The 21,843-nt window shown below is 46.3% G+C and overlaps 1 long non-coding RNA gene across 2 annotated transcripts in view; it reads left to right on the forward strand.

Annotated features, from left to right (window-relative positions):
- Positions 1-1,994: 1,994 nt before the first annotated feature.
- The window catches only part of LOC137533938 (uncharacterized), a 230,370-nt gene continuing 210,521 nt past the window's right edge, over positions 1,995-21,843 (forward strand). For both annotated transcript variants that reach the window (XR_011024256.1, XR_011024257.1), the window contains exons 1-2: positions 1,995-2,338; positions 10,888-11,150. This is a non-coding gene — a long non-coding RNA (uncharacterized lncRNA). The remainder of the gene's footprint in view (positions 2,339-10,887; positions 11,151-21,843) is intronic.

The following is a 21,843-nucleotide window of genomic DNA, read 5'->3' on the forward strand; positions in this document are numbered from 1 at the left end:
GAGACATCCCAGGTGAGGGGCGTTACTGTTTGACTCAAACAATAAGTAAATGCAAAGCTATATGGATATAGCCAATCAGGTAAGAGGCACTAAGCATAGCGTCCATGTCCTACCCAATTCAATTTTTGATTTGTGGTATGCGCCACAAGCATAGCGTCCATTATTTATGTATACTCAGAAAGAGAGAGGAGGGGGATTTTTTGTTGTTTGGTTGCCAAGAGGGAGGTAACAGGACACAAAAAATGTTACGTAAAGTGCATGCTTCAAAATACACCAACCAGGGGAACTTCATCAATCAGTGTGATTGTCGGGTAAGGGAGAGGTTAGTGTGGGTTCTGGGGGGTGAGAGAAGTTAGTGAAGTGGTGGGGGAAGGGAGAGGCCATGTGTGGTTGTCAGGGAAGGGAGAGGTTACCTTGGATTGTGGGGGGTGGGAGAGGTTAGTGTGGGGGGTGGGGGAGGGAGAGGTCAGTGTGGGTGCTGGTGGGAGGGAAAGGTCAGTGTGGGTGATGGAGAGGTTAATGTGGGTGGAGGGAGAGGTCAGTGTGTGTGTGTGTGTGGGAGGGGGGTAGAAGTTACTGTGGGTTCTGGGGGGGGTGATAGGTCAGTGTAGGTGATTGGTGGAGGGAGAGGTCAGTGTGGGAGTGGGTGTGTGTGTGGGGGGGGAGGGGGATGAGGGCGAAGTTACTGTTGGTTTTGGAGGGGGGGGGGGGGTGAGGGATCAGCGTAGGTTGATTGGTGGAAGGAGAGGTCAGTGTGTGTGTGTGTGTATGGGGGGGGGTCAGTGTGGGTGATTGGTGGAGGGAGAGGTCAGTGTGTGTGGAAGGGGGGGATAAAGGGGAAGCTACTGTGGGTTTTGGTGGAGGGGGGGCTGAAGGTGAGGGATCAGCGTGGGTTGATTGGTGGAAGGAGAGGTAAGTGTGTGTGTGGGGTGGAGGGGGTTCTTGAGGGAGAAGATACTGTGGATGCTGGGGGGGGGGGGGGGGGGGGAAGGGGTCAGTGTGGGGGATTGGGGAAGAGGTCAGTGTGGGTGTGTGGAAGAAGTAGAAGTTACTGCGGGTGCTGGGGGGAGGGGAGGGGTTAGTGAGGGTGCTAGGTGGGAGGGATTAGTGTGAGTGATTGGTGGAGGGAGAGGTCAGTGTGGGTGGGCTGGGGGGAAGAGGTCAGTGTGGGTGTGTGGATGAAGGAGAAGTTACTGCGGGTGCTGGGGGGAGGGAGGAAGGGTCAGTGAGGGTGATTGGGAAAGAGGTTAGTGTGGGTGAAGGAGAGGTTACTGTGGGTGCTGGGGGGAGGGAGGAAGGGTCAGTGAGGGTGATTAGGAAAGAGGTTAGTGTGGGTGAAGGAGAGGTTACTGTGGGTGCTGGGGGGGAGGGGTCAGTGTGGGTGATTGGTGGAGGGAGAGATCAGTGTGGGTGTGTGGATGAAGGAGAAGTTACTGCGGGTGCTGGGGGGAGGGGTCAGTGAGGGTGATTGGGCATGAGGGTCAGTGAGGGTGATTTGGGGGGAGATCAGTGTGGGTGCTGCTATCGGGGATGCACATTCTCACCTGCTCCCAAATTCCTGTCAGGGCTGCCTCTCCAAAGTGTCCTGGATTGGGGGCGGAGCTTCTCGCGGCCGGGGGCGGAGCTTCTCGGAACCTGGGGCGTGGCTTCTTGCAGCCACCTTTGTTGAAAAAAAAAAGGCATGTGGAGTCGGGGGGATGTGCCAGAGCCCCTCCCCTCTGCACGTGACCCTCTACTGTGACGAAGCCGCATCTGAGCCTCCAGTGCCGACAGCTCTGTGGTCACGTGACAGCCTCTGTGCTTCTTCCATCACACTACTTTGTTCATAGCTCCTCATCACCGCCACCTGGAGGCCCCAAATAGCATTTCATGTGTCTGCTAGAGACCCCTCCTCCACCCCCAGCAGCGATCTCCCCTCTCTGTCCCCTCTCATCCCCGCAATCTGCCCCCGAACAGCAGATTCCCCGCCGCTAGCGCTGTGACCGCCAGGGGGCGCCCATGGATCCTGGGATTTCCACATGAAAGCGGCGGCATTCCTCCGGGATTCCTGTTCGGGTCTTCGGGGGGAGTCCGGAGATGGAGATATGCGGGTGGTCCCGGGTTTGGGGGTCGCCGATCGCCTGAAAACCCCGCGAAGAGGCAGGAGAAGAAGCACAAGTGTGGCACAGCGGCGCGCGGGGGCTGTGTATGTTCTCAACGTGGTCCGCTCTGTGGCTTTATAAGGAAGCTCCGGTGCGGGAGCGAGGCATTCGCCTATAGACCGCAGAACCGAGCGGGGCTCCTCTGCCGCTGATCGCAGCTCCGATGCCGCAAACCGCAGGAAGGAAGGAATGTTTTAGTAATTATTCTTTTTTATTATTTACACAACAATCATAGAGTCACATGAGGATTTCAATACAGCAATTATGGTAATAAAAGCGGTATATATATATAGTAGCCAGGGGAAAAGTAATGTAAGCTGATATTCCAAATGATATCAGAAATGATGGCTATATGTACCTGTCAAATAGCTAAAGAAAGATCATTGAGTCATATATACATATATGTATTTTTTGTTTTTAACGTTTTACTGTAAATTGTCTTTCCAGATGAAAACTTGACTGATCAGTTACAGTTGTTTTTTCTCCACCTGATGACCTCACAGTACTCAGATGGGTACAAATAGAGAATGCTGGGATTACCTAATGACCTCAGAATACTCAGCTCGGTATAGAGGATTCTGGGATTACCTGATGACCTCACAATACTCAGCTGGGTATAGAGGATGCTAGGATTACCTGATGACCTCACAAAACTCAGCTGGGTATAGAGGATGTTAGGATTACCTGATGACCTCACAATACTCAGCTGGGGATAGAGGATGCTGGGATTACCTGATGACCTCACAATACTCAGCTGGGTATAGAGGATGCTGGGATTACCTGATGACCTCACAGTACTCAGATGGGTACAAATAGAGAATGCTGGGATTACCTAATGACCTCACAATACTCAGCTCGGTATAGAGGATTCTGGGATTACCTGATGGACCTCACAATACTCAGCTGGGTATAGAGGATGCTAGGATTACCTGATGACCTCACAATACTCAGTTGGGTATAGAGGATGCTGGGATTACCTGATGACCTCACAAAACTCAGCTGGGTATAGAGGATGTTAGGATTACCTGCTGACCTCACAATACTCAGCTGGGTATAGAGGATGCTAGGATTACCTGATGACCTCATAATACTCAGATGGGTATAGAGGATGCTGGGATTACCTGATGACCTCACAATACTCAGCTGGGTATAGAGGATGCTGGGATTACCTGATGACCTCACAATACTCAGCTGGGTATAGAGGATGCTAGGATTACCTGATGACCTCACAATACTCAGCTGGGGATAGAGGATGCTGGGATTACCTGATGAACTCACAGTACTTAGCTGGGTATAGAGGATGCTGGGATTACTTGATGACCTCACAATACTTAGCTGTGTATAGAGGATGCTGGGATTACCTGATGACCTCACAATATTCAGATGGGTATAGAGCAGTGATGGCTAACCTTTCAGAGGCCGAGTGCCCAAACTGCGACCTAACATCGACTTATCTATCTCCGAGTGCCAATGGGCGGGGGGGGGGGGGGGGGGGGGGGCGGGATGGGGTTTGCCGAAAAATGGGCGTGGTCATGATATTGTATGGGCGGAGCTAACGTAATGATGTAACAGCGAGGCATAAGAAAGCAGTGTTTCCGCCATGATGTGGTGAAACGAGGATTCGCATCATGGGTGTGCAGAAACTGTATGATGCTATTTATACCCGCCGTAACCCCAAAGCAGCAAATATAGCCAACTATGACCATTAAGGGCTCATTCACACTATGTGCTGCGCTGTCAGTTTTGACGCAACACACATAATGTAAGATTCATATGGTAACATGAAAGTCAATAGACTTCCATGTTACCATTCACACTACAGGTGTGCGTTCCCATGCTTTACGTTGTAACGCATCTGGGAACATTTTAATGCACAACGCATACGTTTCCCCGATGGGTACAGCTGCCGACGCCCACGCTTTAGCGCACCACAACGTGCATTCCATGCGATCACTGTGCGTTGGCAGCGCATGCATGAAATCACATTCGTGCATACGTTCTGTAGTGTGAATGAGCCCTTAATAATAAATGCAGCAACAGTTACCCCAGACACCAGAAAATAAACGCAATGTGTGCAACATTTCAGCAGAAAATAATGCAATGTTGGTAACATTTCAGCAGAAAATCATGCAATGTGGGCCACATTTCACCAGAAAACAAACGCAGTGGGCCACATTTCACCAGAAAACAAACGCAGTGGGCCACATTTCACCAAAAAATAAACGCAGTGGGCCACAATTCAACAAAAAAACAAACGCAGTGGGCCACATTTCACCAGAAAACAAACGCAGCGGGCCACATTTCACCAGAAAACAAATGCAGCGGGCAGCATTTCACCAAAAAACAAATGCAGCGGGCAGCATTTCACCAGAAAACAAACGCAGTGGGCAGCATTTCACCAGAAAACAAATGCAGCGGGCAGCATTTCACCAGAAAACAAACGCAGCTGGCAGCATTTCACCAGAAAACAAACGCAGTGGGCCACATTTCACCAGAAAACAAACGCAGTGGGCCACATTTCACCAGAAAACAAACGCAGTGGGCAGCATTTCACCAGAAAACAAATGCAGCGGGCAGCATTTCACCAGAAAACAAACGCAGCTGGCAGCATTTCACCAGAAAACAAACGCAGTGGGCCACATTTCACCAGAAAACAAACACAGTGGGCCACATTTCACCAGAAAATAAACGCAGTGGGCCACATTTCACCAGAAAAAAAAACAAACGCAGTGGGCCACATTTCACCAGAAAACAAACGCAGCGGGCCACATTTCACCAGAAAATAAACGCAGTGGGCAGCATTTCACCAGAAAATAAACGCAGCGGGCAGCATTTCACCAGAAAACAAACGCAGCGGGCAGCGTTTCACCAGAAAACAAACGCAGCGGGCCACATTTCACTAGAAAACAAATGCAGTGGGCCACATTTCACCAGAAAACAAACGCAGCGGGCCACATTTCATCAGAAAACAAACGCAGCGGGCCACATTTCACCAGAAAACAAACGCAGCGGGCCACATTTCACCAGAAAACAAACGCAGTGGGCCACATTTTACCAGAAAACAAGCGCAGTGGGCCACATTTCACCAGAAAACAAACGCAGTGGGCCACATTTCACCAGAAAATAAACGCAGTGGGCCACATTTTACCGGAAAACAAACGCAGCGGGCAGCATTTCACCAGAAAACAAACGCAGTGGGCCACATTTCACCAAAAAACAAACGCAGTGGGCAGCATGTCACAGGACATAAACACAATGTGACAAAACATTTTACCAGAAAATACGCCCACGCTTTAGCGCACCACAACGTGCATTCCATGCGATCACTGTGCGTTGGCAGTGCATGCATGAAATCACATTCGTGCATACGTTCTGTAGTGTGAATGAGCCCTTAATAATAAATGCAGCAACAGTTACCCCAGACACCAGAAAATAAACGCAATGTGTGCAACATTTCAGCAGAAAATAATGCAATGTTGGTAACATTTCAGCAGAAAATCATGCAATGTGGGCCACATTTCACCAGAAAACAAACGCAGTGGGCCACATTTCACCAGAAAACAAACGCAGTGGGCCACATTTCACCAAAAAATAAACGCAGTGGGCCACAATTCAACAAAAAAACAAACGCAGTGGGCCACATTTCACCAGAAAACAAACGCAGCGGGCCACATTTCACCAGAAAACAAATGCAGCGGGCAGCATTTCACCAAAAAACAAATGCAGCGGGCAGCATTTCACCAGAAAACAAACGCAGTGGGCAGCATTTCACCAGAAAACAAATGCAGCGGGCAGCATTTCACCAGAAAACAAACGCAGCTGGCAGCATTTCACCAGAAAACAAACGCAGTGGGCCACATTTCACCAGAAAACAAACGCAGTGGGCCACATTTCACCAGAAAACAAACGCAGTGGGCAGCATTTCACCAGAAAACAAATGCAGCGGGCAGCATTTCACCAGAAAACAAACGCAGCTGGCAGCATTTCACCAGAAAACAAACGCAGTGGGCCACATTTCACCAGAAAACAAACGCAGTGGGCCACATTTCACCAGAAAACAAACGCAGTGGGCAGCATTTCACCAGAAAACAAATGCAGCGGGCAGCATTTCACCAGAAAACAAACGCAGCTGGCAGCATTTCACCAGAAAACAAACGCAGTGGGCCACATTTCACCAGAAAACAAACACAGTGGGCCACATTTCACCAGAAAATAAACGCAGTGGGCCACATTTCACCAGAAAAAAAACAAACGCAGTGGGCCACATTTCACCAGAAAACAAACGCAGCGGGCCACATTTCACCAGAAAATAAACGCAGTGGGCAGCATTTCACCAGAAAATAAACGCAGCGGGCAGCATTTCACCAGAAAACAAACGCAGCGGGCAGCGTTTCACCAGAAAACAAACGCAGCGGGCCACATTTCACTAGAAAACAAATGCAGTGGGCCACATTTCACCAGAAAACAAACGCAGCGGGCCACATTTCATCAGAAAACAAACGCAGCGGGCCACATTTCACCAGAAAACAAACGCAGCGGGCCACATTTCACCAGAAAACAAACGCAGTGGGCCACATTTTACCAGAAAACAAGCGCAGTGGGCCACATTTCACCAGAAAACAAACGCAGTGGGCCACATTTCACCAGAAAATAAACGCAGTGGGCCACATTTTACCGGAAAACAAACGCAGCGGGCAGCATTTAACCAGAAAACAAACGCAGTGGGCCACATTTCACCAAAAAACAAACGCAGTGGGCAGCATGTCACAGGACATAAACACAATGTGACAAAACATTTTACCAGAAAATAACACAGTGGGCCGCATTTCACCTGCAAAAAAAAGTAATGTACTCACCTGACAGAAGTCTTCTCTCTCGGCTGGGCTCTGGCGCGCATCTCCCCCGGACGTTCCTCCTGCAGTCTCCCGCGCTGCTGCTGACAGGCAGAGTGCAGGGCTACGGGAAGATGGCGCCCGAAGCCCTGTACTGGAGACACAAATAGTCTCCAATACAGGGCTTCGGCAGCCATCTTGCCGTGGCCCTGGTCTGCCTCCAGGGAGACTGCGGGGCTGCGGGCTATGAACTGGCGCAGCGGCGTCTAGTAGACGCTGCGGCCAGTTCATAAGCAGCGGTGGCGTGCCAGCAGATTAAGCTACGCATGCCGGGCCGGGACGCGTGCCATAGGTTCGCCACCGCTGGTATAGAGGATGCTGGGATTACCTGATGACCTCACAATACTTAGCTGGGTATAGAGGATGCTGGGATTACCTGATGACCTCACAATACTCCGCTGGTTATACATAGAGGATGCATATAGGAAGAACAAGTATATGGAATAGAGAACATACAGGCTAGGTGCACACTTAGCAGAAACGCTAACGTTGCAGAACAAAAGCTGCGTTTTTGTTGCTAATGGAAGTCGATGGGCCGCAGGAAAAAATGCATATAAAAACGCATATGTGTTCTCAAACATGCGTTTTTAAAATACAGGTTTTGTTGCATAATATTCAAAAACGCACATAATGAAAGTCAATGGGAACGCAATGGTATGCGTTTTTTATGTTTGTGTTTTACATGCGTTTTTATATGCGTTTTTATTTTAAAAAATTGTTTTCTGATGTATTTCCGCTTCCTGTTGTCTTCCTAGGGATTAGCATAAAACGCAATTGAAAAGCGCATACAAAACGCATATGGGTTTGTATATGCGAAACACAAATGCATAAAAATGCACACAAACGCTTGAAAAACGCATCTGCAAGGAAAAACCGCACACGTACTAAAAGCACACACAAAAAACCCCACACATGACAGAAAACGCAACCTTTCACATTCTGTTATGTGTGCACCCAGCCTCACTCAGTTTTAAGCACTGAGTATTTGCTGAGTGTAAAGGTGGCCATACACTTATAGATTTGCAGCAGATTTGACCATCAGATAGCTTTCTGGCAGATGCCTGTCAAGTCCAATCTGACAGGAATCAATCTGATGTGTCACACACTAGGAACAGGTTTCCAATAGATTTCAGAATGAAATCTATTGGAAATCGATCTAAAGGTGGCCATACACTTATAGATTTGCAGCAGATTTGACCATCAGATAGATTTCTGGCAGATGCCTGTCTAGTCCAATCTGACAGGAATCTATCTGATGTGTGCCACACAATAGGAACAGATTTCTATTAGATTTCAGAATGAAATCTATTGGAAATCGATCTAAATGCATTATTGGACCATTAGATCCAATCCAACTCTACGGACCATCGATCTTCTACCAGCAGCAGATCAACCTAGATTTTCCATCCTGTAAGATAGATCAAATTGATCAAAATCGTCCGCAAATCAATCGAATGGGGAATTTGATAGAATTGATTTTTGATCGATCGATTCTATAGAATCGATCGATCGATGAAACGACCAGTGTATGGGCCCCTTAAGTGCATTAGTAACCATAACTGTGGATTCATGATTGGCCAGCTTGGTGTTAGTAGTTTTCAGATCATCAAATCATATTTGTGATCTGTACACAGAAACTATGGTAATTAGTAGCCAAATAGAAAGTTATATAAACACATCACAAATATAATGATTTGATGATCTGAAAACTACTAACACCAAGCAGGCCAATCATGGCAATAACTGACCAGTTATACCACCTATGGCTAGGTCCACACTTGTCCGTTCAGGATCAAATCCGTTTTAAACGTATCCTTTCTTTCTTTTTTCCTAAACAAAACGGAGGCTATGGTAAAGCCACAGGGGACGTTTCCAGTCCGTGGAAACGTCAGCAGGGAGGGGGGTTATTACCCCGCCCCCCCCCCCTTACCTGGGTCCCCCATCCCCGCTCTCCCTCCAGCTAGTGGGGGTCCTTGAAAATGTTGCAAATCCGGACCGTCCGTTCAGGTTTTAAAAACAGGTCCCCTGAACGCAGACAGATCCGTTTTTTTTTATGGGTGAAGAGAACTGCTATCTTTAACACTGGTATCCGTGGCTCCAGTTTTGATCCAGCCTGAAAAACAGAGCCACAGATACGTTAACGGACCAAGTGTGAACCTAGCTATATGTAGTATGATTGTTTACCTACACTATCTGCTCATTAAATCCAATATCTGTTGGCTCCCATAGTGCATGTTGGTAAGGTTAGTTAGTGATTGGCCAATCATAATTGAAAGTGTGTACCTGGATTTACTCACTGGGAAGACTACATCCTATAGGTGCTATGCCTGGGTCACACCATGCAATTTCCTTCAGATAGATAGACGGATTGAATTGATAATTTTCAACAGATCCGATCTTATTTTAGATCGTTTTTCCAATTAAACTTTCCAAAAACGTCTACAAAAATGCATCAGAAAAATGATCAGAAATCAGATCAGATAGGACCTGTCAGAAATCATTGTTTGGACCCGTCTATCTGATGGGAAATTGCATGGTGCGTATGTACCAGGCATAACAACTAGCTGGAAGTATCTGAGTCATTATCTGATCATGCGTGATATGTGTGAAAGTGGACATTCCATTCTACAATGGGGCACAGTTCCATCTTATATCTGCTTATTAATGTTACTTTTTCTTTATGGTTATGATTGTCTCGCAAGGTTATATTCTCTACCTCAGGCTTATTAACTCCTTCCATAGAGTCAGGATCAGGCCTGTTTTGTAGGGATGTGCGGCCGCCCTGAGGGCGGTGGAGGGCGCAGTGATGGAGGGGGAGCTGCAGCTGTGTGGAGAGCAGCCCAACCTCTCCCTCCCTCCCTCTCCCGGGCCACCCTCCGTGCTTCCCCTCCGATGCAGAGTAAAGCGCAGCAGGAAGCAATGTAGAGAGCAACAGGAAGTAAGGTAGAGGGCAACTCACCTGCCTGAGTTCCAATCGCCGGTCACTAGCCGCTGGCCTCCTCCTCTGCATAGCGCTTATACACACTATACTTCCTGGGGGTACCTATTTAGCAGGAAGTATAGTGTGTATAAGTGGCTATGCAGAGGAGGAGACCAGCGGATAGTGACCGGCGATTGGAACACAGGCAGGTGAGTTGCTCTCTACATTCCTGCTGCGCTTTACTCTGCATCGGAGGGGGAGCACGGGGGGCGGCCTGGGAGAGGAATGGAGGGAAATGTCGGGTCGCTCTCCCCTCGGCTGTCTCCCCTCTCCATGATGGGGGGAAGAGGGTACCTACCTATCTAGCCGATACTGGGGGCAGCTACCTATCTAACCTATACTGGGGGTACCTACCTATCTAACCTATACTGGGGGCACCTACCTATCTAGCCTATATGGGGAAAACCTACCTATCTAACCTATACGGGGGCAGCCTCCTATCTAACCTATACTGGGGGCACCTACCTATCTAGCCTATACTGGGGTTACCTACCTATCTAACCTATACTGGGGGCACCTACCTACCTAGCCTATATTGGGGGGCACCTACCTATCTAACCTATACTGCAAGCACCTACCTATCTAACCTATACTGGGGGCAGCTACCTATCCTATACTGCGAGCACCTACCTGTCTAAACTATATTGGAGGCAGCTACCTATCTAACCTATACTGGAAGTACCTACCTATCTAAACTATACTGGGAGTACCTACCTATCTAATCTATACTGGGGGCAGCTACCTATCTAACCTATATTGCTGGTACCTACCTATCTAACCTATACTGGGGTCAGCTACCTATCTAACTTATATTGCTGGTACCTACCTATCTAACGTATACTGGGGGCAGCTACCTATCTAACCTATATTGCAGGTACCTACCTGTCTGAAGAAACCCGACGCCGGGTGAAACGCGTCACGTGAGGCTGCGGTCATGTGACGGATCTCTGTGTACGGCCTCGCTCTCTCCCCCCAGCATCCTGGTTCCTGCTTCAAAACGCCTGAACAGCAGAAGTAGCCGGTGCACATAAACGGACGTCGGCAGACGAGTGGCACGCAAGGGAACCTGGCATATGGACGTTGCTAATGCCGGAAGTACCCGCCATTATAGCGTAACACTCTTATACAAAAGGACAGGTGAGTCCCGGCGAGTGTCGGTCTGCTTAGAAAAATTGCTGGGTATGTTCTGCATATAAAAAGGGGAGCTAAAGTAAGAGGCTGAAGTCTATTCATCATATGCTATCCATGACATATGGCACATGACCCGGATACCTATAGAGAACATCACAAGGATTAATAGCATCCGGAGTTTACATAAAGGGGGCCCGAACAAACACGCTATTAATAACTGTTGTTTATGCTTGAATAATAGGAGTGCACTCCAAATTCATCTAGCGCTAGGCCTACCATTCTCTATGAGAACTGCAGCCATTTTTATGGTTTTAAAAGGGGGGAGGGGGGGTTTGTTCACACTATGCTTTTGGAATAAAAAATATTTTTGATATGTTGTATATGAGGCTCCCGACTAACTTTTTTGTCATACTTACCTATTTAACTTATACGGGGGCCGCTACCTATCTAATCTGTACTGCGTGCTTCTACCTATCTAACCTATACTGGAGGCACCTACCTATCTAGCCTGTACTGGGGGCACCTACCTATCTAACCTATATTGGGGGAAGATACCTATCTAACATACTGGGGGCACCTACCTATCTAGCCAATACTGGGGGCATCTACCTATCTAACCTGTACTGGGGGCACCTACCTATCTAGCCTTTACTGGGGGCAGCTACCTATCTAACCTATATTGGAGGCACCTAACTAACTAACCTATACTGGGGGCACCTACATATGTAACATGCTGGGGGCAACTATTCTGGCTACCTATATTGGAGGCACCCACCTAGCTAACCTGTACTGGGGACGCCTACCTATCTAACCTATAGAGGCGACACCTGCCTATCTAACCTATGCCGGGACAACTATACTACATACCTATACTGGAGGCACCTACCTGGCTAACCTATACTGTGGGGACCTATAGCTGGCTACCTATACTGGGGCACCTATGCCTGGCTACCTATACTGGTGGGACTTATAGCTGGCTACCTATACTAAGTGCAACTAGACCTGGCTAACCTATGCTGCGGGCACCTATACCTGGCTCCACATGGAGGGGGGAGGGTGCCCTCGCCCTGGGTGTATTTTTGCCTAGAAACTGCCCTGGCCAGGATTACCTGATGATCTCACACTACTCAGCTGGGTATAGATAGAGGATGCTGGGAGCCTCTGGCACCCGCCCTCTCAGGTGGTGCTTTTCACTGCTGTTCTAGTATGGATGCACATTGGGGTAGAGGACTGAAAGGAAAGCAGATCTTGGTCACTCTGCAGTACTGGAGGCCGGGTGCCGGGTTCTGCAGAGAATACATCCTGTAAGACAGTCCTGCAGCTCTACAAATGGGAGAGGTACCCAAAAGTCATTTCTCACCACCATTTACAACTGATTGAAAGAGCGTGACTGTATACGCCGGCCCTGAAACATGGTCACACTTGATAGTAATCTGGCGTTACAATTTATAGGAGGACAGGGTGGCAACAATTCTCCAGTTATTTCATGCAACAGCTATGAATTGCTGCTATGAATTGTTACTCTGTGCTAGTATATGGTCCTGAAAAAGCATCACACTTGATAGATACATTTTCCAACAAGCCTACACACTCCAACTTCGGCCACTCCCACATCAACCTCTGGCAAAGTTGTGCTCCTCACTAGGAAACCTAAAAACACATCACCTTTTGGTATACATGCAGGGCCGGTTTAAGCAACAATGGGGCCCCAGGGCAAAATAAACCTGGGGGCCCCCCATCAGATACCCCGGAACAAAAATCGTCATTAAGGGACCTTTTTTGCAGCTGGTATTGTCAGGGTGTAAAGCCCCAATCCGTCGGAGCTCCACATTCTGGCTATCCCAGCCTGCATGGGGGACAGGGGGGTTAAAAAGTTTCAGGAGGGGGGACCCCACATAATTAAAAAAAAAAAATCCCACACTCTAAACATACAAAAAAAAAATGGGAAAATAGGAAAAAGTGCCAGGGATCTTCATACAGCCATATTGTGGCTGTATAGCGATCTCTGGCCAAAGCGCTGCGGCTGCATATGGACCCCCTGGAAACCCCATCAGGAAATTCATTGCTCTTTCCTTTGGTACATGTAAAATTACACTACCGTTAGGTTTGTTACTGAAAGTGACATTTACCGCATTTAAAAGTATACTTTTTTTCCTTCGAAACTTTAAAATCGATTTTCTCAAAAACTGTAAGGTCTTTTTGAAAAATATTTTTTTTCCTCTTCTTCCCAATGATCTCCTTAACATATCCTGCAAATATAGGGATTTTAGCATTTAAGGTGGATTTGCTATTAACCGTTAAAGTCGGCGGGTTTTTAAATGTGTAATTTTTTTTCCTTTGAAACTTTAAAATCAGTTTTCTCAAAACCTATAAGGTCTTTTTGAAAAAAATTGTTTCCTCTTGTAGCCACTGGGGGCCCCTAAAGGCTCTGTGGCAATTTCCTCCTTTGCCTCTATGGTAGCGCCGGCCCTGTATATATGTTGTTACTACCCCATCGCCCCAATTCTCATAGATTGTAAGCTTACAAGGACAAGGCTCTCTCAACATGTTGCGTCATGTAACATTTGTCACTGTAATTACTTTGTCTACCAAGTCTAAATTTTGAGCCAGTGCATTTATATTTGGTATACACATTTTTCTGTACTACAATACACCCCATGTTTTTACTTACTTTCTTCCGCGTACAGTAATTTGTTGGTGCTTGGAGTGCTTTTGGTGGGGAGCGTTTCTGCTCTTTGCTGAAAGCCGGTATTCAGCAAAGCACTGTGGTAAATCCTTGCAGTGCCTGCGGTGTGCTTTATATCGCAAAGGTGCACTGCATGCAACATGTTGGTGGTAGTTAGTATGCCATTCTGATTCTCTGGAATGAGACTCAAAAAACGCAATCACTGCACCATGTAGCCACAATTGCTTGGTAAAAATACAATCACACTCCATAGGCGATTGTGATTTGCCTTTTGCGATTCCAATGTTGAACCAGGCCTAAGGGGGACCAACTGGATTCCAATTATCAGGTGGTCGTCGTATGTCCAGACATTACACTTGAGGGTGAGAGAGTGGTACCCATGATGACCACCTATCCCCATTATCCCTCTTCAAAACTGCCATCCCCTAGACCTCTCTCACTCCCTTCTCCCAACCCGCCCTAAGAGTCTACCTTGCCATGGTGGGCCGGCTTACAATCCTATTGGCCAAAATGTGATTTACTTCTAGCCAATTGGATTAGCCAAAGCCCTCTGCCGAAAAAGAATATAATAAACCATCTTAGAGGGAGATAAACTAATTAGGGCCCTTTTGTATTAGGTACGTATCGATTCAAGAATTGTATCGTGCACATTTTGCCAATAGCAACAGCACGGTGATGAACATGTAAATTGCATTGCTGGTTTTTTTCTAGTGCAATTAGTATTTTCCAGAATTACGATTGTCGGCCTGCATCTTTTTTGTTTTGTTTGCGCTTCTATGCTTTGTAACTTTTTGGTGAGGATTGGTATGGCTGTGGGTAGGAGGAGGCCATAAGTATAACTTGGGGGTATATTTAAATCATTTTAAATATGCCCCTGAGTTCTACACTGCAGGTTGCAACAATTTGTAATCACCAATCAAATTCTCTCAAGGGCCAGTTCACACTTGTTGTGCTTTTGGTGGGGAGCGTTTCTGCTCTTTGCTGATAGCCGGTATTCAGCAAAGCACTGTGGTAAATCCTTGCAGTGCCTGCGGTGTGCATATGTCGCAAAGGTGCACTGCATGCAACATGTTGGTGATAGTTAGTATGCCATTCTCATTCTTTGGAATGAGACTCGAAAAACGCAATCACTGCATCATGGAGCCACAATTGCTTGGTAAAAATGCAATCACACTCCATAGGCGGATATGATTTGCCTTTTGTGATCCCAATGTTGAACCAGGCCTAAAGGGGACCAACTGGATCCCAATTATTTATCAGGTGGTCGTCGTGTTTCCAGACATTACACTTGAGGGTGTAAGAGTGATACCCATGATGGCCACCTATCCCTATTATCCCTCTTCAAAACTGCCATCCCCTAGACCTCTCTCACTCCCTTCCCCCAACCCGCTGTAAGAGTCTACCTTGCCATGGTGGGCCGGCTTACAATCCTATTGGCCAAAATGTGATTTACTTTTAGCCAATTGGATTAGCCAAAGTACTCTGCCAAAAAAGAATATAATAAACCATCTTAGAGGGAGATCAACTAATTAGGGCCCTTTTGTATTAGGCATGTTACAATTCAAAGATTGTATCGTGCCCATTCTGCCAATAGCAACAGCACAGCGATGGACATGTAATTTGCATTGCTGGGTTTTTGCTAGTGCGATTGGTATTTTCCAGAATTACGATTGTCGGCCTGCATCTTTTTTGTTTTGTTTGCGCTTCTATGCTTTGTTACTTTTTGGAGAGCATTGGTATGGCTGTGGGGAGGAGGAGGCCATAACTAGAACTTGGCGGCATATTTAAATCATTTTAAATATGCCCCTGAGTTCTACACTGCAGGTTGCAACAATTTGTAATCACCAATCAAATTCTCTCAAGGGCCAGTTCACACTTGTTGTGCTTTTGGTGGGGAGCGTTTATGCTCTTTGCTGATAGCCGGTATTCAGCAAAGCACTGTGGTAAATCCTTGTAGTGCCTGCGGTGTGCATATGTCGCAAAGGTGCACTGCATGCAATATGTTGGTGGTAGTTAGTATGCCATTCTCATTCTCTGGAATGAGACTCGAAAAACGCAATCACTGCAACATGGAGCCACAATTGCTTGGTAAAAATGCAATCACACTCCACAGGCGATTGTGATTTGCCTTTTGCGATCCCAATGTATAACCAGGCCTAAGGGGGACCAACTGGATCCCAATTATTTAACAGGTGGTCGTCATGTTTCCAGACATTACACTTGAGGGTGTAAGAGTGATACCCATGATGGCCCCCTATCCCCATTATCCCTCTTCAAAACTGCAATCCACTAGACCTCTCTCACTCCCTTCCCCCAACCCGCCCTAAGAGTCTACCTTGCCATGGTGGGCCGTCTTACAATCCTATTGGCCAAAATGTGATTTACTTTTAGCCAATTGGATTAGCCAAAGTACTCTGCCAAAAAAGAATATAATAAACCATCTTAGAGGGAGATCAACTAATTAGGGCCCTTTTGTATTAGGCATATTACGATTCAAAAATTGTATTGTGCCAATAGCAGCAGCACAGCTATGAACATGTAATTTGCATTGCTGGGTTTTTGCTAGTGCAATTGGTATTTTTCCAGAATTACGATTGTCGGCCTGCATCTTTTTTGTTTTGTTTGCGCTTCTATGCTTTGTAACTTTTTGGAGAGGATTGGTATGGCTGTGGGGAGGAGGAGGCCATAACTAGAACTTGCCGGCATATTTAAATCATTTTAAATATGCCCCTGAGTTCTACACTGCAGGTTGCAACAATTTGTAATCACCAATCAAATTCTCTCAAGGGCCAGTTCACACTTGTTGTGCTTTTGGTGGGGAGCGTTTCTGCTCTTTGCTGATAGCCGGTATTCAGCAAAGCACTGTGGTAAATCCTTGCAGTGCCTGCGGTGTGCATATGTCGCAAAGGTGCACTGCATGCAACATGTTGGTGATAGTTAGTATGCCATTCTCATTCTCTGGAATGAGACTCGAAAAACGCAATCACTGCAACATGGAGCCACAATTGCTTGGTAAAAATGCAATCACACTCCACAGGCGATTGTGATTTGCCTTTTGCGATCCCAATGTTGAACCAGACCTAAGGGGGACCAACTGGATCCTAATTATTTATCAGGTGGTCGTCATGTTTCCAGACATTACACTTGAGGGTGTAAGAGTGATACCCATGTTGGCCCCCTATCACCATTATCCCTCTTCAAAACTGCAATCCCCTAGACCTCTCTCACTCCCTTCCCCCAACATGCCCTAAGAGTCTACCTTGCCATGGTGGGCCGGCTTAGAATCCTATTGGCCAAAATGTGATTTACTTTTAGCCAATTGGATTAGCCAAAGTACTCTGCCAAAAAAGAATATAATAAACCATCTTAGAGGGAGATCAACTAATTAGGGCCCTTTTGTATTAGGCATGTTACGATTCAAAAATTGTATTGTGCCAATAGCAACAGCACAGCGATGAACATGTAATTTGCATTTTGCTAGTGCAATTGGTATTTTCCAGAATTACGATTGTCGGCCTGCATCTTTTTTGTTTTGTTTGCGCTTCTATGCTTTGTAACTTTTTGGAGAGGATTGGTATGGCTGTGGGGAGGAGGAGGAGGCCATAACTAGAACTTGGCGGTATATTTAAATCATTTTAAATATGCCCCTGAATTCTACACTGCAGGTTTCTACAATTTGTAATCACCAATCAAATTCTCTCAAGGGCCAGTTCACACTTGCTGTGCTTTTGGTGGGGAGCGTTTCTGCTCTTTGCTGATAACCAGTATTCAGCAAAGCACTGTGGTAAATCCTTGCAGTGCCTGCAGTGTGCATATGTCGCAAAGGTGCACTGCATGCAACATGTTGGTGGTAGTTAATATGCCATTCTTATTCTCTGGAATGAGACTCGAAAAATGCAATCACTGCAACATGGAGCCACAATTGCTTGGTAAAATTGCAATCACACTCCATAGGCGATTGTGATTTGCCTTTTGCGATCCCAATGTCGAACCAGGCCTAAGGGGGACCAACTGGATCCCAATTATTTATCAGGTGGTCGTCGTGTTTCCAGACATTACACTTGAGGGTGTAAGAGTGATACCTATGATGGCCACCTATCCCCATTATCCCTCTTCAAAACTGCCATCCCCTAGACCTCTCTCACTCCCTTCCCCCAACCCGCCCTAAGAGTCTACCTTGCCATGGTGGGCCGGCTTACAATCCTATTGGCCAAAACGTGATTTACTTTTAGCCAATTGGATTAGCCAATGTACTCTGCCAAAAAAGAATATAATAAACCATCTTAGAGGGAGATCAACTAATTAGGGCCCTTTTGTATTAGGCATGTTACGATTCAAAGATTGTATCGTGCCCATTCTGCCAATAGCAACAGCACGGCGATGAACATGTAATTTGCATTGCTGGGTTTTTGCTAGTGCAATTGGAATTTTCCAGAATTACGATTGTCGGCCTGCATCTTTTTTGTTTTGTTTGCGCTTCTATGCTTTGTAACTTTTTGGAGAGGATTGGTATGGCTGTGGGGAGGAGGAGGCCATAACCAGAACTTGACGGTATATTTAAATCATTTTAAATATGCCCCTGAGTTCTACACTGCAGGTTGCAACAATTTGTAATCACCAATCAAATTCTCTCAAGGGCCAGTTCACACTTGTGCTTTTGGTGGGGAGCATTTCTGCTCTTTGCTGATAGCCGGTATTCAGCAAAGCACTGTGGTAAATGCTTGCAGTGCCTGCGGTGTGCTTATATCGCAGAGGTGCACTGTGTGCAACATTTCGGTGGCAGTTAGAATGCCATTCTCATTCTCTGGAATGAGACTCGAAAAACGCAATCACTGCAACATGGAGCCACAATTGCTTGGTAAGAATGCAATCACACTCCATAGGTGATTGTGATTTGCCTTTTGTGATCCCAATCTTTAATCACGCCTAAAGGGGACCAACTGGATCCCAATTATTTATCAGGTGGTCGTCGTGTTTCCAGACATTACACTTGAGGGTGTAAGAGTGATACCCATGATGGCCACCTATCCCCATTATCCCTCTTCAAAACTGCCATCCCCTAGACCTCTCTCACTCCCTTCCCCCAACCCGCCCTAAGAGTCTACCTTGCCATGGTGGGCCGGCTTACAATCCTATTGGCCAAAATGTGATTTACTTTTAGCCAAGTGGATTAGCCAAAGTACTCTGCCAAAAAAGAATATAATAAACCATCTTAGAGGGAGATCAACTAATTAGGGCCCTTTTGTATTAGGCATGTTACGATTCAAAAATTGTATAGTGCCCATATTGCCAATAGCAACAGCACGGCAATAAACATGTAAATTGCATTGCTGGGTTTTTGCTAGTGCAATTGGTATTTTCCAGAATTACGATTGTCGGCCTGCATCTTTTTTGTTTTGTTTGCGCTTCTATGCTTTGTAACTTTTTGGAGAGGATTGGTATGGCTGTGGGGAGGAGGAGGCCATAACTAGAACTTGGCGGTATATTTAAATCATTTTAAATATGCCCCTGAGTTCTACACTGCAGGTTGCAACAATTTGTAATCACCAATCAAATTCTCTCAAGGGCCAGTTCACACTTGTTGTGCTTTTGGTGGGGAGCGTTTCTGCTCTTTGCTGATAGCCGGTATTCAGCAAAGCACTGTGGTAAATTCTTGCAGTGCCTGCGGTGTGCATATGTCGCAAAGGTGCACTGCATGCAACATGTTGGTGATAGTTAGTATGCCATTCTCATTCTCTGGAATGAGACTCGAAAATGCAATCACTGCAACATGAAGCCAGAATTGCTTGGTAAAAATGCAATTACACTCCACAGGCGATTGTGATTTGCCTTTTGCGATCCCAATGTTGAACCAGGCCTAAGGGGGACCAACTGGATCCCACCTATTTATCAGGTGGTCGTCATGTTTCCAGACATTACACTTGAGGGTGTAAGAGTGATACCCATGATGGCCCCCTATCCCCATTATCCCGCTTCAAAACTGCAATCCCTTAGACTTCTCTCACTCCCTTCCCCCATCCCGCCCTAAGAGTCTACCTTGCCATGGTGGGCCGGCTTACAATCCTATTGGCCAAAACGTGATTTACTTTTAGCCAATTGTATTAGCCAAAGTACTCTGCCAAAAAAGAATATAATAAACCATCTTAGAGGGAGATCAGCTAATTAGGGCCCCTTTGTATTAGGCATGTTACGATTCAAAAATTGTATTGTGCCAATAGCAACAGCACAGCGATGAACATGTAATTTGCATTGCTGGGTTTTTGCTAGTGCAATTGGTATATTCCAGAATTACGATTGTCGGCCTGCATCTTTTTTGTTTTGTTTGCGCTTCTATGCTTTGTAACTTTTTGGAGAGGATTGGTATGGCTGTGGGGAGGAGGAGGCCATAACTAGAACTTGGCGGCATATTTAAAGCATTTTAAATATGCCCCTGAGTTTTACACTGCAGGTTGCAACAATTTGTAATCACCAATCAAATTCTCTCAAGGGCCAGTTCACACTTGTTGTGCTTTTGGTGGGGAGCGTTTCTGCTCTTTGCTGATAGCCGGTATTCAGCAAAGCACTGTGGTAAATTCTTGCAGTGCCTGCGGTGTGCATATGTCGCAAAGGTGCGCTGCATGCAACATGTTGGTGATAGTTAGTATGCCATTCTCATTCTCTGGAATGAGACTCGAAAAATGCAATCACTGCAACATGGAGCCAGAATTGCTTGGTAAAAATGCAATTACACTCCACAGGCGATTGTGATTTGCCTTTTGCGATCCCAATGTTGAACCAGGCCTAAGGGGGACCAACTGGATCCCACCTATTTATCAGGTGGTCGTCATGTTTCCAGACATTACACTTGAGGGTGTAAGAGTAATACCCATGATGGCCACCTATCCCCATTATCCCTCTTCAAAACTGCCATCCCCTAGACCTCTCTCACTCCCTTTCCCCAACCCGCCCTAAGAGTCTACCTTGCCATGGTGGGCCGGCTTACAATCCTATTTGGCCAAAATGTGATTTACTTTTAGCCAATTGGATTAGCCAAAGTACTCTGCCAAAAAAGAATATAATAAACCATCTTAGAGGGAGATCAACTAATTAGGGCCCTTTTGTATTAGGCATGTTACGATTCAAAAATTGTGTCGTGCCCATTGTGCCAATAGCAACAGCACAGCGATGAACATGTAATTTGCATTGCTGGGTTTTTGCTAGTGCAATTGGTATTTTACAGAATTACGATTGTCGGCCTGCATCTTTTTTGTTTTGTTTGCGCTTCTATGCTTTGTAACTTTTTGGAGAGGATTGGTATGGCTGTGGGGCGGAGGAGGCCATAACTAGAACTTGGCGGTATATTTAAATCATTTTAAATATGCCCCTGAGTTCTACACTGCAGGTTGCAACAATTTGTAATCACCAATCAAATTCTCTCAAGGGCCAGTTCACACTTGTTGTGCTTTTGGTGGGGAGCGTTTCTGCTCTTTGCCGATAGCCGGTATTCAGCAAAGCACTGTGGTAAATCCTTGTAGTGCCTGCGGTGTGCATATGTCGCAAAGGTGCACTGCATGCAACATGTTGGTGATAGTTAGTATGCCATTCTCATTCTCTGGAATGAGACTCGAAAAACGCAATCACTGCAACATGGAGCCACAATTGCTTTGTAAAAATGCAATCACACTCCATAGGCGATTGTGATTTGCCTTTTGCGATCCCAATGTTGAACCAGGCCTAAGGGGGACCAACTGGATCCCAATTATTTATCAGGTGGTCGTCATGTTTTCAGACATTACACTTGAGGGTGTAAGAGTGATACCCATGATGGCCACCTATCCCCATTATCCCTCTTCAAAACTGCAATCCCCTAGACCTCTCTCACTCCCTTCCCCCAACCCGCCCTAAGAGTCTACCTTGCCATGGTGGGCCGGCTTACAATCCTATTGGCCAAAATGTGATTTACTTTTAGCCAATTGGATTAGCCAAAGTACTCTGCCAAAAAAGAATATATTAAAACATCTTAGAGGGAGATCA

This window comes from Hyperolius riggenbachi, chromosome 10, assembly GCF_040937935.1.
Source record: "Hyperolius riggenbachi isolate aHypRig1 chromosome 10, aHypRig1.pri, whole genome shotgun sequence".
Taxonomy (NCBI): domain Eukaryota; kingdom Metazoa; phylum Chordata; class Amphibia; order Anura; family Hyperoliidae; genus Hyperolius; species Hyperolius riggenbachi.